Source organism: Vombatus ursinus, unplaced genomic scaffold, assembly GCF_900497805.2.
Source record: "Vombatus ursinus unplaced genomic scaffold, bare-nosed wombat genome assembly UNPS02014973.1, whole genome shotgun sequence".
In the NCBI taxonomy this organism is placed as follows: domain Eukaryota; kingdom Metazoa; phylum Chordata; class Mammalia; order Diprotodontia; family Vombatidae; genus Vombatus; species Vombatus ursinus.
Genome location: NW_020954751.1, coordinates 1,527,869 through 1,546,056, shown reverse-complemented (window position 1 = coordinate 1,546,056; position 18,188 = coordinate 1,527,869). Strand labels below are relative to the sequence as shown.

At 36.1% G+C, this 18,188-nt stretch overlaps 1 protein-coding gene across 1 annotated transcript in view; it reads right to left on the bottom strand.

Moving 5' to 3' along the window:
- Positions 1–18,188, bottom strand: part of LOC114030636 (E3 SUMO-protein ligase NSE2-like) — a 259,588-nt gene that overhangs the window by 128,100 nt on the left and 113,300 nt on the right. The gene's annotated exons all lie outside the window — the stretch shown is intronic.

Genomic DNA, 18,188 nt, shown 5'->3' with positions numbered 1-18,188 from the left:
ATTTAAGCTCCTTCACAACCTGTTTCCTGTCTTTTTAGGCTTATTATATATAACCCTCTTTCACACACACTCTGGTAATACTAAACTGGTTTGGGGGTTCTCTACACATGAAATTCTATCTTTCACCTCTGAGACTTCTTTTGAAACACCTTGGTAGACTTACATTGAAATTTCACCATGTTACACATAGCAAAAGGTAATGATGAAATAGAACTTAAAATTCTCAATTTCTTTGTCAGTGAAAATAAACACAATTCTTGTTCTGATTTAATCTCTTAAATTAAGTGACTGAAATCGCATTACTTGGGGGCATTTAAATTAGACAAGATCTAACAAAAACAACTGCATTAGAGGAAACAGCTTAATGTGACTGGTGTTTTAGGAAAACAAAACAAAACAAAACTGATTTTCTGTTGTTGTTGTTGTTCTTCTTCTTCTTCTTCTTACCATGAAATATTCTTTCAGTTTAAATTGTTCTTCTTCTATTTCTATACTAGGTAAAGAACAGACTTTGTGCACTTTGTGGTGCTTTAACGATGATGTTTAAATCATGCAGCAGCCAAAGAAGTTAGTTTTATAAAACTACAGTATTACTTTGTATTGATCTTTCTTCCTTCTAATAGTAGTTTACAATAATATCTAAATGGGTTAAGTAGAATAGAAAATGAAAATGCCATTTAAATTTGTCAGATTCAGAACAGGAAATTCCCTCTATATTATCATTATTTCAGCCCATTGATAAATGTATAATATACTGGTAGAAAGTCCCAGGTGAGAATTATCCTGGGGATTTCCTCTATTTTGTTAAATTAAGGTCTTTGTTGACAGCTGGTATCCACATTATTATTTTTTTCCTATTTTTTTTCTACCTTTTAAATTAACATATGACTAACAACAAAAATGCTACTCAAAGGAAATGAAACCTCGACTGCCCTTATAAACATTCTTTATTCAATTTGTATGACCAAAGAACATCAATGTATTGTATGAAAGAAAATTCTATTCTAGCAACATCAGAAAAAAAACAAACCTATACATTTGGCATGTCACATCCCAAGTATATTCTTTCTACAAATTCTCTGAATCTGATAATTTCTTTCTTTACAACATCTGTTACATATACTCCCTCCTCTCTACTCACACAGTAACACCTATTACCCAGATTACCAAAACTGGCCTCTAATGGAACTCCCTGTCTCAAGTCACTCCCAAATCCATTCCATCCTCCACAAAGCTGCCAAAGCGATTTTACTAAACTGTCTGAGCATGTCACCCCTGTACTCAATAAACTCTAATGGCTCCCTATTACATCTAGGATAAAAAATAAACTCATCTGTTTGGCATTTTAAGCTCTTCACAACCTGGTTCCATCTTCCCTTCCCAGTTTTATTATACATTGTTCCCTTTTACTATGATACAGCTGTGCCATCCAACTTGCTGTTCATCACACAAAAGGCTCCATTTCTTGTCTCCAAGCCTTGGTAATGGCTACCCCCATGCCTGTATTGCTCTCCTCTCCAACCTCAGAATCTTAGAATCCCCAGATTTTTTAAAAACACAACCTAAGAGTTACCAGCGACTACAGTTATCTCTTCCCAGACTGACAATTATTCTGTATGCACCTTGTACGGGTCCACTTATTTACATGTTATCTCCCATAATAACATATAAGTTCTTAAATGGCAGGAACTGTTTTTTGTTTTTTTAATATCCCCAGGGTTCAGCACAGTATCTGACACAGAGTAAGCACTTGATAAATGTTTGTTGATTGATCCCTCCAGTTAGAGACAGGACTTGAAATTATGATGATAGATTTAAGAAGGTATAGAGAAGGTATAGGGAGATACAATAACAATGTTAAGGTCTGTGAAGTATCTTTTATATGCCAATTTGTGTATTTCCCCAATTAGAAAGTAAGCACCTTGAAAGAAAGGATCATTTTTGCTTTTTCTTAGTATCCCTACCATACTGTCTGGCACACAGTAATTACTTAATAAATGCATGTTGATTGATATAGCATCCCCTTAGTAAGATATTAACCAAACAATTTATATCTTTTGATTCACTGATCACATTGCTGGGTATATACAAGATGATCAAAGACAGAAAGACCCCATATACTAAATATTCTTAAATATCTTCTTGGGGGGGAGGGGAGGAGTAACAAAGAACTCAGGCTCAATGTCTATGTTACACTGGGTTGAACCTTACATTCCTTTGCTCTTCAGAACACATCATTCCATTCTCTCCTGAAGTTTCTGATGGGTATAGAAGAGTCTTACATTATTCAAATTTCCTTTCCTTTAAATCTGTCACGTTCTTCTATGAGATCTATAATACTTAACTTTTCTCTATACATCCTGTCTTCAAGATCAACATATTTTGCTTTTATGAAAATCATGGTGTTTTCTTTAAACATTACGGCTTCTCTTCTTCTAGATTGTCATTCACTTTTGTGTATTTTCATCTCCAATCAGTTGTTCTGTCTTTTGTTTCTTTGGTGAGAATTGTCAACATGGATTCACGCGTTTCTATTGTGCCAATTATTTTTGCTGTGCAGGCCATAAATTCTGCTTATTTCTTTCTTAAATCATTTGGGAACAACCTGCTACAGTACCATGCCCTCTTTGGAATCTATAGGGCCCTCTGTGTCATCAGTTGTTGATTCATTTTTTTCTTTGTTTTGCAATATTTATTAAGAGATATTTGAACTCATTTAGATGATCTGGAGGCCATATTCCCCTTGGTTATGAATAGCTTTCCTGTTAGTTTATCTGCTTGTGCTCAAGGTATGTAACTGAGTTTTCTTCCTCCTGAGACCTTAGGTAATTTTAATCTTTTTTCCCTTATATTTACATATTTCTCACTTTCTGACTTTGATGGCATTTCTCCTGGGGGGCTAGATCTTAAAGCTATCTCAGCCTCCTCCATGCTGAGGAATTCGTGTTTCACTGGCCTCAGTCTTGGCCAAGTGACTTCTGGGAGGACAGAACTGGCCTAATATGGCTACCTGACTCCTTTCTTTCACGTCTGGTAGATCCCCACACACAAACTGTTATTCTGCCCCAGTTCTTTCTATTGATCAGTTGTCTGGTGGACCATTATAGCAGTACAGTGCACTGCCACACTGTTACTTGCTGTCCCAGGCAGAATATACTTCCCACTTTCCATTTTGGGAGGCTTAGGGTAGCTTCTGTTCCAAGGCCTCAGTTAGCTTGCGAAATCTTGCCAGGGTGCAGAGACCAGTGAGAGAAAGGGTACTGAGTGAGTATATTGGAAATTAGGGATTAGTCTTCTCTTCTATTAGTTTATTGGATAGCTGCCTCATTAGGGTTATTGGTATCTTAGATCATGGAGACAGGTGAAATTGGTTTATGTGTTGTTCATAATTTCTACTTTGGAGATGTTTGAAAGGTCAAGAAGTAAGGAGAAAATATCTCTTAAGTCCACCATCTTGTTGGCCACATGACTCAGAGGGCCCCCCAATAAAGTCATTTACCCATTCACCACAGCAAGTATTCTAAACATTTTTCATACTTCCTTATGCCTCCAATGGCACTCCTTCCCCCAACCTATTTAACAGAGGATCTTGCCTCATACTTCACTGCAAAAATTGATGCCATTCATGAAAAACTCCCTTTCCTCCCCTCCTCCTCATCACACATCACTTAGACATTTTCCTCAGTTTTCTCTTTAATCCGTCTCATATGAGAGGCCCGTCTCCTTACCAAGGCAAATGCCTCTAAATGTACCCATGATTTCACTTTGTCTATTCTAGCATATTACCCTCACCATCATCAATATTCTTACTAATCTCCAATCTCTCCCTTTCTAGTGGCTGCTTCAACAATACTTAAAAACAAGCTCATGTCTCATCCCCTTCCATTTTAAAAACAAAACAAGTCACTCAATACTATCATCCCTGTTATCTGATCGTCCTTGCTATATATTATCTTAAATCAATACTCTCCTTTTCAGCTATAGTCCTGGAAAAAATTGTCTTCCCTCCTTGCCTCCAACATTGTCCCGACTCCCTTTCCTCTCTTCTGCCCTCTACTAAGTTCTCCACAATCTGGATTCTGGCCATATCATTCAATCAAAACTGCTTTCTTCAAAGTTACTGATAATCTTTTAATTGCCAAATCTAAGGACTTTTTGTCAATCCTCAACCTTCTTGACCTCTCTTCAACCTCTAACACTGCTGATCACCTTCTTCTTGATACTCTCTTCTCTCCAGGTTTTCAGAACATCACTCTCTGTTGGTTCTCCTCCTACCTATCTGATAGTTACTTCTCAGTTTCTTTTGCTGGATCCTCCTCCAGATCATGTCTTTTATCCACAGGTATTCCACCAAGGCTCTGTATGATGCCCTCTTCTCTATTCATTCTGTCACTTGGTAATCTCAGATAACCACCTCTATGCAGATGGTTCCCAGATCTATATATCCATCCCTACTCTCTCTTGAACTCTAGATACACATTACCAAATGTCTTTTGGACATCTCAAATTGGATGTACAATAGACATCTTAAATTCAAAATATCCAAAACAAAATTCATTATCTTTCTCCCTAAACTCTCCCTTCTTCTAATATTCCCTTTTAAAATCAATGGCTCTACTATCCTCCTAGTCACCCAGGGTTGCAAATCTTGGTGTCACCCTCAACTTCTCTCTTGTCCTCACTTCACATATCTAATCTGCTTGTCAATCTTGTTGATTCTACTTCAAAACATTTCTTCTATACCTCCTCTTCTCTCTACTTAAAGAGCCTCCTCCTCGCTTCAGGTCCTCATCATCTCTTACCTGTACTACTGTTTTGTATGACCACACATGTATAGCCTATATCAAACTGCTTGCCTTCTCAATGAGGGGGTGGAGGAGGAAGAAAGGGAGAGAATTTGGAACTCCAAGTTTTAAAAACTAATGTTAAATTGTTTTTACATGTAACTGGGGGAAAATAAAATAATAAATGCTAAAAACATTTAAAAAATTAAAAAATACACATACACATATATTTAGATATGTCTCCTCCTCTCTAAACTAATCAGTTCTCTGTCATGGAAAGCATGTTTCAACACGGGTCCTCTGGCTCCATGAATAGTCATTTTATCCATCATAGTTCTAACAACTTTCAAACTTGTTTTTTTTTTTTTTAATAGAGTTGCTGTTATTGTATAAATTGTTGTCCTGGTTCTGCTTTCTTCATTCTTCACTAGTTTATAAATAAAGTCCTCTAAACTGTTCATTTTTATAATATTGATGTTACAGCATAAATGTTCTTCTGCTTCTGTTTACTCCACTCTGAATCAGTTGTCTTTTCTTGTCTCTTTGAAATAATCTATTTCCTCATTTCTTACAGTTCAGTAGTACCTTATCACATTCATATATCACAACTCATTCAGCCATTCCTCAACTGATAGGCATTCTCAAAGTTTCCAGTCTTTTGTGGGCACCAAAATTGTTGCTATAAGTATTTCCGAATATAAAGGACTTTTCTTTCTTTGGTTTCTTTGGAACATAGGCCCAGCAATGGTAACCAGGTCAAAAGGCATGTATGTTTAGTGACTTTCTTGTTAAAATTCCAAATTGCTTCCTAGAATGTTTGTACTCATTTACAAGTCCACAACAGTGCATCAAAATACTTATTTTCCTAAAGTTCCTCCAATATTTATAATTTTCCTTTTTTTGCTATCATTGCTATTCCGATGGGTGTGAGGTAGAATTGCTCAGAATATTCTCTAATTAGCTGTGATTTGGAGCATTTTTTTTTTCCTAAAGCTGTATGAAGCCTCGGTTTCTTCCATTGAGAATTGTTTGTTCATATTCTTAGACAACTGGGAAATGTTTTTTTTTCCTTATAAATTTTAATCAGTCCCTTATACATATTAGAAATAGAGGAATATAAATAGAATATTATGTCATCAGAAGAAATAATAAGAAACAATAGAGAAGTATACAGAGGGGTCAAGAATATTTGGGTTCAAGCCCTGTTTCTGACATATGACCACAAGGAAGTCATTTAACCAACTATCTAAGACTGTAAATTACAGATAAGTTGGTGATCTAGATTGGTAGAGGTACCAGGAGTTTCCTGTACTAACGAAATCTAAGGTCTGGACTAAAATAACAAAAAATTGAATACAAGGAATTTAGAGAAATTTGGAAAGACTAGTATGAACTGATGCAAAGTAAAATAAAGGGAATCAGGAAAACACACTAAATGATTCTCATTATAATGTGATGGAAAATAACCAAGAGAGACTTCAGAATTCTGAAATCTCTAGTGATCAATCAAGATATCTGAATACTGACAGTGAAGCATGACTCCCAGCTCTTGTCACAGAGGTAGTAGATTATAGGTGCAGAATTAGAAATATACTGCCTCTATGTAAAGATGGTGGGGAGTCACTGAGATATGATGGTGACGTAAAAGAAAGAACACTGATAAAACATTTTTTAAAATAAAAATGAAATTTAAAAAAATAGCCTCAGGGCAGCTAGGTAGCACAGTGGACAGAGCACCAGCCCTAAAGTCAGGAGGACCTGAGTTCAAATCTGATCTCATACCAGACACCTGACACTTACTAACTGTGTGACCCTGGGCAAGTCACTAAAAAAAAAAAAATTGAAAAAAATATTCTCTGGGAGCTATTCCTTTGATAAATAAAATCACAAATTCATTCTGCTTCAAATTTATGTTAAGTAAAAATAATTTATACATAGAATTAAAGAATTGAAGCAAGAAGGACCTTACAGGTCATCTCATTAAACTCTTTCTTTTTTTTTTAATTTTTACAGATTCAAAAAATGAGGCACAGAAAGGTAAAGCTACTTGGTAACCTCTTCTTTATGGTATTTCAAGTACTGATAGAAAGCATCACTAGTATTGTCCCCACCTACACGATACATTTTTTGAATGCAACGAATACGTAAATTTATAGTTTTGAGAGAGCCTTCTACAATATATTATATATATATGTGTAATATCATTTATATGTAGCATTATCATTATATATAGATAATAACATTCATTTCTCTATTGCTTCTCTTTTTTCCAGTGCTTAAGCACAGTGCCTAGTACACATCAGACACTTAATAAATGCTTATTGATTGACTGGTTTTATTTTTTTCTTCCAGCAAAAAATGAATGCAAAAAAAAAAGGAATTAATACAAGAAGTTTGAGCCATAACTACAAACACCATTCACAGTTTTCTGAAGCTGTTACTATGATTTCTAATGCAGATTTATGTTTAGACAAGTAAGGCTCTGTCCTGTGCCCTATTCTCTTCTCTGCATATATTCTTTCCCTTGGTGATTACATCATCTTTCTTGGGTTCAATTATCATCTTTACGCAGATAACTCTCAAATCTGTATATTCCATCTTAATTCTTCTATGGAATGCCAATCACATATTAGCAACTAACTGCCTGCTGTATATTAACCCCTGGATGTCCTATAGGCATCTGCACCTCAACATTATCAAAACAGAGCTCATTATATTTTCCCCAAAACCTATATCTCCTCCTAATATCTTTATTTCTCTTGATGGTACCATCAGCCTTCCAGTTAGCCAGATTTTCAATCTCAAAGTTATCCTGAGCTCTTCTTTCTTCCTCATTATTCCACATCCAATCAGTTGCCAAGTTTTTATCAACTCTATTCCCACAACTTCTCTCCCATTTATTTTAATTTCTCCACTCACAGTTTCTGCCCTAATTCACTTACTCTCACTTGGATTATTACAATACCCTCCACATAGCTGCCAAACTGATTTTCTTTCTTTCTTTCTTTTTTTTTTGTGAGGCAATCGTGGTTAAGTGACTTACTTAACCTTGTGTGTGACTTGGGTCACACAGCTAGTGAGTATCATGTGTCTGAGGACGGATCTGAACTCAGGTCCTCCTCAATCCAGGGCCGGTGCTCTATCCACTGTGCCACTTAGCTGCCCTGAAACTGATATTCTTACAATACAGATCTGATAATATGGTCATGTCACACATGCCTCACTCCCTCTTCAGAAATCTTCTGGGACTCACTATAGTATCAATGATAAAATTAAAAATCCTCAGTATGTCATTTAAAGACCTCCACACTATGTTTGCAACCCATCTTTTCAAACATTTCACATTAAGATAACAGCTCCAGATCTGGACAAGAGCTCAGGGACTGTCCAGTATATCCCTCCACTTTAAAACACAAAGAAAATGAGGCCCAGGGAAGTTAAATGATTTGACCAAGGCTACCCACCTCATGTGTCCATTCTTTGTTGTCCCCCAGGTAGCCTGTGAGTGGTCCCTAATCCATGACATTCCAAATTCCATTTCTGCCTTTCCACAGGAGGCCCCTTATATTTACAGTGCATTCCCGAATTGTCTTCAAAACACAACGTAGATGATCCTCCCAGAAAATCTTTTCTGATTCTTCCAGTTGTTAATACTCTCTTCCTCTTAAAATTACTTATTTCGTATTTACTTGCTTGGATACATATTAAATGTAATTAAATAGCTTTTGTAAAACACCTTATATTCTACAATAACATTTATTTCCCCCCCCCCAAAATGTATGTACACTATTTGAAATCAGGGCGTCCTTAGCAGAGGCTTAATAAATTTAATAAACATTTGTTGAATTGAATTGAAATAAACCTACTATCTTGGTCATCAATGAATCATTGCAGCTACTAGAAAAAATAATTATATGAGAGACCAAAAATTGTAAAGTAGGTCTTCAGGAAGAGTCTGGAAAGACTACTGCTCTTACTTCTACTTACATGATACTAAATGAAGAGGGAGAAAATTATGAAACCATGCTGCCTGGGCCCATTATAAATTTATGTTGTATAATCTCAGCAGGGCACTCCCTTTTATACTCCCCTAAGTGATTCACTTTTCCACTCAGTATAGTGCCTTTTCAAAACATACCCATCCATTCTCAAACCTCTCAGGAGAACTCTGCCTCACATTTCACTGAAAAAATTGAGGCTCACAATTAAAACTCTCCCCTTCTCATCTCACATAAAATTTCACGTCACTAAGATGCCTTCCAATACCATCTCCTCCTTCACCTATCTCACATAATGAAGTAGACCTCTGCCTTTCCAAGGGAAACCCCTCTAAATGCACAAGTGATCCCATTCCATCAGTATCTTCTCCAGCTGACAGCTCCTCGTTATTACTCCTGCTCTCTGACTAATCTATCTCCGTCTGGACTGCTTACTGCTTCTGTACTGCTTACAAGTATGTCCATGTCTCCTCCATAATCAAAACACCCTCACTTAATCTGCCCATTCCACTAGTTATCCTCCTATATCTCTCCATTCTTTCGTGGCTAAACTCCTTGAGAAGGCCACCTCCAATTGCTACCTACACTTCCTTTCTGTACACTTGAGTCTCAACCCTCTACAGTCTGGCTTCCTACCTCATCATTCAACTGAAACTACTCTCTCCAAAGTATCTTAATTATCAAATTTAATGACCATCCTCAAGCTTCTTGACTTCTCATCAGCCTCTGATACTGTCTATCACTTCTCCTCTTTCAGATTTCTTGACACTATCTCCCCTGCTTCTCCTCCCCTTGACTGACTGCTTCTTCTCTGTTTCTTTTAAGGGATCATCATCCATGTCACACCGATTAACAGGAGCCCCTCTTGTCTTCTCCATCCATACCATTTCATTCACTTGGTGATCTCATCAGCTCCTAGGACAAAAATCATCTCTATACCAATGATTCTCAAATCTAGTTGAACAACTCTAGCCTCTCTCCTGATCTCAAGTCTCACACCTCCAACTCTCTATTGGCTATCTCAAACTAGATGGCCCATAAACATCTTAAACTCAACATGGTGAAAACTGAACTCATTATATTTCCCCAAAATCTTTCCCTCATCCTAACTTCCCAATTACTGTCAAGGATTCTGCCATTCTCCCAGTTCCCCAGGCTTACAACCTAAGTGTCACCCTCAACTCTTCACTCTCTCACCTACCATATGCAATCTGTTGCTAAGGCCTTTATAACACCTCTCTAATACACCTCCTTGTCTCTTTTGACACTGTCACCACCCTCGTGCAGGCCCTCACTACCTCAAGCCTGGAACATTACAATAGCCTTATGGTTGGTCACATTGCATCAAGTCTCTCCCCACTGCTGCCAATCCTTCACTTAGCTGAACCTTGATCTTCTTAAAGATTAAGTCTGACCATGACACCCCCAATCTCAATTCAATAAACTGCAATGGCTCCCTCTTACCTCCAGGATAAAATATAAAATTCTCTCTTTGACATTTAAAAATCTTTATGACCTCCACTCCTTCCCATTAGGTAAGGCTCTCATGGAAGATTTAAAGAAAGATGAATATTTTTGAAAAAGGCACTGTGGTGAGTGGAATAGTGAACTGATTAGGAAAGTGTAAAAGGACTGCCACTCCACAACGAAACCCTTCAAAACCTCCCATTCCCCCAATCCAATGTTCTTATACTGTATTCTTCTCCACATATACCGAGATTCAATGAAATTGGCTTCCTTGCTATTCCACAAACCCAACAATCCATTTACCAGCTCTGGGCATTCTCACTGGCTATCTCCTATGTCTGGAATTCTTTCTTTCATCACCTCCACCTCTTAGCTTCTCTGGCTTCCTTCAAGTCTCAGGTACAGTCCCACTTTCTGCAAAAAGTCTTTCCCAGTCCTTCTTAATCTTAGTGCCTTCCCTCCGAGATTGCCCCAATTTATCCTATATATAGCTTGTTTGTACATAGTTGTTTTTATGTTGTCTCCCTGATTAGATTGTGAGTCCCTTGAGAGCAAAGACCATTTTTTGTATCACCAGAACTTAGCACAGAACCTGGCACAAAGAAGGCCCTTAACAAATGTTTGATCTGCCAGGTGCTAAGCATGGGAATGCAAAATAAAACAAAAATAAAACAGTCTATATCTTCAAAATCCTACCTATGTGATAGTGGGCAAGTCAGTTAAAACTGGGCCTTAGTTTCCTCATTTATAAAATTAGGAAGTTGAACTAGATGATCCCTAAGGTACCCTTCCTGTTCTAAATCTATAATCCTATGATCTTCCTCTCACCACTGCCATTAATTAGATGCAGAAATTTGGTTAAGTCACTTAAAATCTATGGATTAGCCCCATCAGAGTAGGGACTGGTTTTTGCCTCCTTATTTTTATTAATATATTCCGTTTTGATATCATCTCCACACCCAAAAGTGAATTTATGTGATTAGTCCAAGATAACTTAACTGCATGATGTAACAATTTTAGAATTACCTAGATGTTCCTTCTAATATAACTTGATATTGTAACAAAAAACACAGTCAAGTAAAACAAATCCAAACAGTGGCTATGTCCAAAAATGTCTATTTCTTTACTTTGTGTCTATCATCTCTAGGTCAGGAGGTGTGTAATGTACTTCATCATTGATCACTTGGAGACATGGGTTGGTCAATACTTTGATCAGAACTCTTAAGTCTTCCAAAGTTGTTTTTCTATTTACAATACTGTTGTCCTTTTATAAAATGTTCTCTCAATTCTGTTCACTTCATTCTGCATCAATCCATACTGCCCAGGATTCTCTGAAACTATCTTTTATCATTTCTTATAGTGCAGTAAAATTCCATGACATTTCTATACCACAATTTGTTCAATGATTCCCCAATTGTCTAGGATGTAATCTAAGGCATTTCTTTATATTCTAATTCTTTTCTTTATTGCCTCTTTTTATTTCCCCCTTCAGGATCAGGAATATAATTTTGCTTGTGACTATTCCTACCCTGTTAATATCTTCACTCAACTCCCTCCCCACCCCCAACTCAAAACAACTGAAAATAAATGCTCTAAAAGTATAATGAATATAAATTATATATATACATATATAATGAATATAAATTATATATATACATATATATATGTGAGGAGCGAAAAAGAATAGAGTGAAAAATATAAGTGGCTTAAAAATAAAATATATCAATAAAATTTATTTTTTAAAAAGGGAAGAGGTTTTACAGAACTCAGACCCAACTCTGAATCTTTACCATATCAATCCAATATCTAATCAGTTGCCAATTCTCCTTAATTCTACTTACATTCATTATCACCATTATTACTCAATATTGTCCTAGAAACGCTAGCTACAGCAATAAGACAAGAAAAAGAAATTGAAGGAATAAGAACAGGCAACAAGGAAACAAAACTATCACTTTTTGCCGAAGATATAATGGTATGCTTAGAGGACCCTAGAGAATCAACTAAAAAAGTAACTGAAAAAATTAATAACTTTAGCAAAGTTGCAGGATACAAAACAAATCCATACAGATCATTAGCATTTCTATATATTACCAACAAAATCCAGTAGGAAGAGATAGAAAAATTCCACTTAAAATAACTGCAAACAGTATAAAATACTTAGAAGTCTACCTGTCAAGACAAACTCAGGAACTCTAAAAACACAATTACAAAACACTTTTAACACAAAGACAGATCTAAACAATTGGAGAAATATTAATTGCTCATGTTTAGGCCAAGCTAATATTATAAAAATGACAACCCTAACTAAAATAATTTACTTATTCTGTGTCACACCAACAAAACTAAAAAAAAAAATATTATCTTATAAAGCTAGTAAAAATAATAACAAAATGCATTTGGAAGAGCAAAGGTCAAAAATATCAAGGGAATCAATGGGGAAAAATGTGAAGGAAGGTGGCTTCAAATTATATTACAAAGAGGTAATCATGAAAACAATCCAGTACTGGATAAAAAATAAGTGGTGGTTTATTGGAATAGATTAGGAATACAAGATATAATAGGAAATAACCATGGTAATATAATGTTTGATAAACTCAAAGACCCAAGCTTTTGGTGTAAGAGTTCACTATCTGATAAAAATTGCTAGGAAAACTAGAAAACAGTTTGGGAGAAATTAGGCATAGACCAACAACTCATACCACATACCAACATAAGCTCAAAATGGATACATGATTTAGACATAAAAGTGACATCATAAGCAAATTAGAGGAGTATGGAAAATTTTACCTGTCAGATCTATGGATAAGGGAAGAGTTTATGACTAAATCAGTGATAGAGAGGATCACAGGGGGCAAAATGGATAACTTTGATTATGTGAAATTAAAAAAGTTTTGCACAAACATAATCAATGCAGCCAAAATTCGAAGGAAAGCAAAAAACAGGTGGGGGAGGAGAAGGGAGGGGGTTTACAGTAAGTAAGCTTCTCTGAGAAATGACTCATTTTTCAAATATATAGGGAACTGAACCAAATTTATAAAAATAAGAGCTATTTGCCAGTTTATAAATGATGAAGGATAAGAACAGGCAGTTTTCAGAAGAAGAAATCAAAGTCACCAACAGTAATGTGAAAAAAGGCTCTAAATTACTAATAATTAAGAGACATGCAAATTAAAACAACTCTGAGGTACCACCTAACACCTATCAGATTGGTTAACATGACAGAAAAGGAAAATGACAAAAGCTAAAGAGGATGTGAAAAAATAGGGACACTAATGTACTACTAGTGAAGCTCTGAACTGGTCCAACCATTCTGGAAAACAATTTGGAACTATGCCTAAAGGGCTATAAAACTATGTGCATATCCAACAATATCACTACTAGGTCTGGATCCCAAAGAGATCAAGGAAAAGGGGAAAGGGCATATATGTACAAAAATATTTATAATAGCTCTTTTTGTGGTAGCAAAGAATTGAAAATTGAAGGAATGTCGATCAATTGGGGAATGGCTGAACAAGTTGTAGTATATGATTGTGATGGAGAACTACTGTGCTGTCAGAAATGACAAGAGGGATGGTTTTAGAAAAACATGCGAAGATATATGAACTGATACAAAGTCAAGTAAGTAGAACCAGAACATTGGACACAGAAACAACAATATTGTAACAATGAACAACTGTGAAAGACTTAGCTACTCTAATCATGACAATGATCCAGGACAGTTTCAAAGAACTCACGATGAAAAGTGCTAGCCATCTTCAGAACAGAGACGGAAGTGATGAATTCTGAGTACATATTGAAGCATATTTTTTTTCACTTTCTTTCTTTTTCTTTTTTTTTCACTTTTTAAAATTTTTCTTACCTTTCTTCTTTTGGCAACTGGCTATATGAAAATATATTTTGCATGACTTCACATGTATAATGGGCATTATATTGCTTGCCTTCTCACTAGGTGGGGAAAGGGTTGAAAGAGGGAGAGAATTTAGAATACAAAATTTTAAAAAAAGAAAGAAAGAAAATTCTACTTCTACAACATTCCTGCACTTCTCTCCTTTCATACCACAAGCATCCTAATTCAGACTATTATCTCTTCTCACCTTGATTATTGCAATAGCCTCCTAAATGATCACCCTGCAGTCTCTTCCCTCTACAATCGAATGCCTACAAAGCTGCCAAAGTGAAATTCCTAAAGTTCAAGTCTGACCATATCACTCCCTCACTCAGAAAGCCTCAGTGGCTCCCTAGTGTCCTTAGGATCAAATACAAACTCTTCCTTGTACTCCTCCAGTTTTTTAACTTGATTTAACTGTCCCCAAAATAGGCTCATTCCAGTTTCTAAATTTTTCCTCATGTTGCTGTTATCACATGAAAGCCTGTCCCACTACCCCAACCTTTGAGCATCCCAATCTAGATGATCTCTTCAAGAATCAAGAATCAAGGGACAGCTAGGTGGCACAGTGGATAGAGCACTGGCCCTGGATTCAGGAGGACCTGAGATCAAATCAGGTCTCAGACACCTAACACTTACTAGCTGTGTGACCCTGGGCAAGTCACTTAACCCCACTGCCTAGCCAAAACAAAACAAAACAAAAAAAACAAAAAAAAAAAGAATCAAGAATCAAATTTCACCTCTTCCATTAATCCTTTCCCAGCAATTCCAGCCTATAATCACTTTTTAATTCTCTGAACTTGTTTGCAATATTAATTTTTGGCACTTAGCATGAGATTATCTTTCCATACCTTACTGAGGGCTCCTTGATGACATGGAATATTTCAATAAATCAGCACTAAATAAGTGTCCACTATATTAAATTTAACCACTATGTTAAATTTAAACTTCTTTTATATCTCTCATAATGTTCCTTACATTGCTATGTAGATAATAAGATAATAATAACAGTTAAAATAGAGGCTACTATGAGTTTTAGAAATATTATATTATTTGATCCTCACAACAACTCTTGTGAAATAGGAGCTATTGCTATCCCTATTTTACAAAACAGGAAATGAAGTCAGAGGTTAAGTGACTTGCCTAGAGTCACACAATTAGTAAGTGTCTTAGACTGGATTTGAACTCAGATCTTTCTGACTCCAGGCCCAACACTCTAACCACAGCTAGGGCATGACATAGCTGACCTCAGTTTATTACTGAGGAAGAACTCAATAAGGACACTTTAACCAGAAAGGCAGCATGGTAAAGTAGATACAGAAACAAGTCTCCAAGCCAGGAAGATCTGGGTTCAGGACTAGCTCCTAACACATACTGACCCTGGGCAAGTCACTGGTGAACCTCTCAGTGCTCTAGGCAACTACATAAAATTATCATTTGCAGAGAAAGTGGCAGGCAACATTGCTGGAAAGAATTCCCTTGCTTGGTAGTTCCCTTCACCAGTGAGATCACTGGTACAGTTCCTATCTCTACTCATATGATGATTAGTACACTCCTAGAATAAGAGTAAAAGCTCAAAAGGTATTTTTTTCACACTGAATTGAAATGAGAATGAAAATAAATTCAGTAAGATAGCTGAAAATTTGAGGAAATGGTATATAGAAACATCAAAATCTTCTTTGTGGTCTTTGAGTAAATTTTTACAAGCAAAGTAGAATTAAACATGATTGAGTCCTCCACTTCCAGCCCTTAACGGGTTGTCACGGAGAAGATTAAACATGTTCTGCCTGACCCTGGAGAACAGAACTTGAACTAACAGGTAGGATGTAGGGAGATGCAGATTCAGCTTGATGTAAATAACAAACTTCCCCAAAATGAGAGTTGTCCAAACACATAATGGGTTGCTTTGGGATATGGTTTGTTCCTTTTACTTTGAGGACTCCAAGCACAGACTTGCTGGGAATGTTATAAAAGGAATTCCTATGAGGAAACAAGTTGGCCTCAATGGCCTCTGTACTTTCCACAGCTCTGAGATTTTGTGATTCCACGCGTGGCTCCTTCAAATATTTGAGGAAAATTATCATGTTTTCCTAAGGCTTTTCTTCTCCCAGCTAAACAGTCTGAATTCCTTCAACTGATCTTTGTGTTAAAAATTCTGAATGTCTGTTTGAATGCCCTGGTCATCTTCCTCTGGACAACACTTAGCAAGATCCTTCCTAAGAGGTACGCAGGACTAGATGCGTGAATGTTACACATTTGGACTGACCAGGACAGAGCGTAATAGAAATATCACTTCCAGTAATACGGTCGAAATCCTTTCTTTAATGCAGGCGAGATCCCATCAGTCTTACTGGGGGCCATTAAAACTACTGCTAATTTCCAATGCCTGACATCTATTTGGTATAATTTAAAGTAATTCATTTTTATTCTGTTTTGGAAACAGAGATGTACTGGTAATCATCTCTATAAACTATGTCCTTCTACATCCTTCTATGTCCAAAGTGGGTGCTCGTTCTTCTTTTCTCTAGGCTACAGAAGCTCAGAGAATCATAGAGGATTAGAGCTGGAAGGGACTTTGCTTAAAATCTAGTCCAATTCCTTCATTTTATAAACAAGGATAAGGCTAAGAAACATGATGTGGTTTGCTCAGAGTAACACAGCTAATTTGTGGCAGAGCCAAGATTAAAGAGTCCAGGTCCTTTTCACCTGAATCCTGACATTGAAGCGTACCGACAGGACTAATGTGATAACGGTAGAAATTGCATTGAATTTGGAATCCAAGGACTTTCAGTTACAGTCTTACTTCTTCCACTCACTAGCTGAATGATCTTGGGCAAATCCCTTCTAATCCATGGGCCTCACTTTTCTCATTTCTGTAAAATGAGAAGGTTACGATGGATGACATCTTAAATCTCTAATGGCTCTATAACTATAATCCTAAGAGTTCTGAGACAATGTTCTTTCCCTTATACTATGCTAATTTTAAAGCTTTACTCTTTTCTTCATGGATCTTATTTCCCAAACTTTTATACATTTAGCTTGCTTTCTGCCAGATCATATACTCAGTAAATCAATTATTCAGCTCTATCTAAATAAATTTGTCAAATATCATTTATCAAAATAAATTACTGGGTAATTTAATAATATAATTTAATAACATAACAGGTACATAACTGTATATATTACTTTGTAATATATATGTTGTCTCCCTTCATAGAATGTAAAATCTTTAAGGCAGGTGTTATTTAATTTATAACTTTTATTCCCAATGCCTAACACGGTGTTTACACATAGTAGATGTTTTATTTAATGAATACTTGGTGACTGATAGGTGTCAACCTTTTATAAAAGTTTCATGGGTAACATCAATAGGTGGATCACTTCAGAAAGAAAGTACTGATTAAGAGGAAGATACATCTTCAATGGAATATAGAAATGGAAAAGGTTTTTCCCGCTAATGGACATCAGCAATCAATTCAAATTATAAAGAAAGGACTAGACTTCATAAAAGATGATTGATATCAATGTAGTCTATGCTAAAGAAAACTATATTAAAATTGAAATTTTTTTAATAATTTTAAATTTTAAATATATTCTAGATAGGACTCTAAAAGAACATTATTGCTCTTACTCGTTTGTCATTTAGACATTCCCATTATCTGCAGAACTGGAAAATGCTTCTCTTTGTATGCATAATTTTAAAAATCACTTTCGCTTTTTAAAAGGGAAGAGGAAGAAGGGAAAGAAGAGAAAAGCAAGCAGAGAAGGTGAGGAAGAAAAAAAGTGTAAGGGGGAGAAAAGATGATGGGAGAGCATAAAATGAAAGGGAAGGAAGTAGAAGAGGAAGGGAAGATGTAGCCCTTGGCATAAAACTTGCCTCCATGTTCCATATACTTTATTATGAGCAAACTTCCATTAAAGAGAAAAGCAAGCAGGGAAGGGAATGGGAAGAAATTCCAATTTCCAGATAATCTGACTTTCAGTTTATATTATATAACAACTGAAAATCACCAAGTACAACTAAATGTTTTGACCCATGAAGTAAAACAC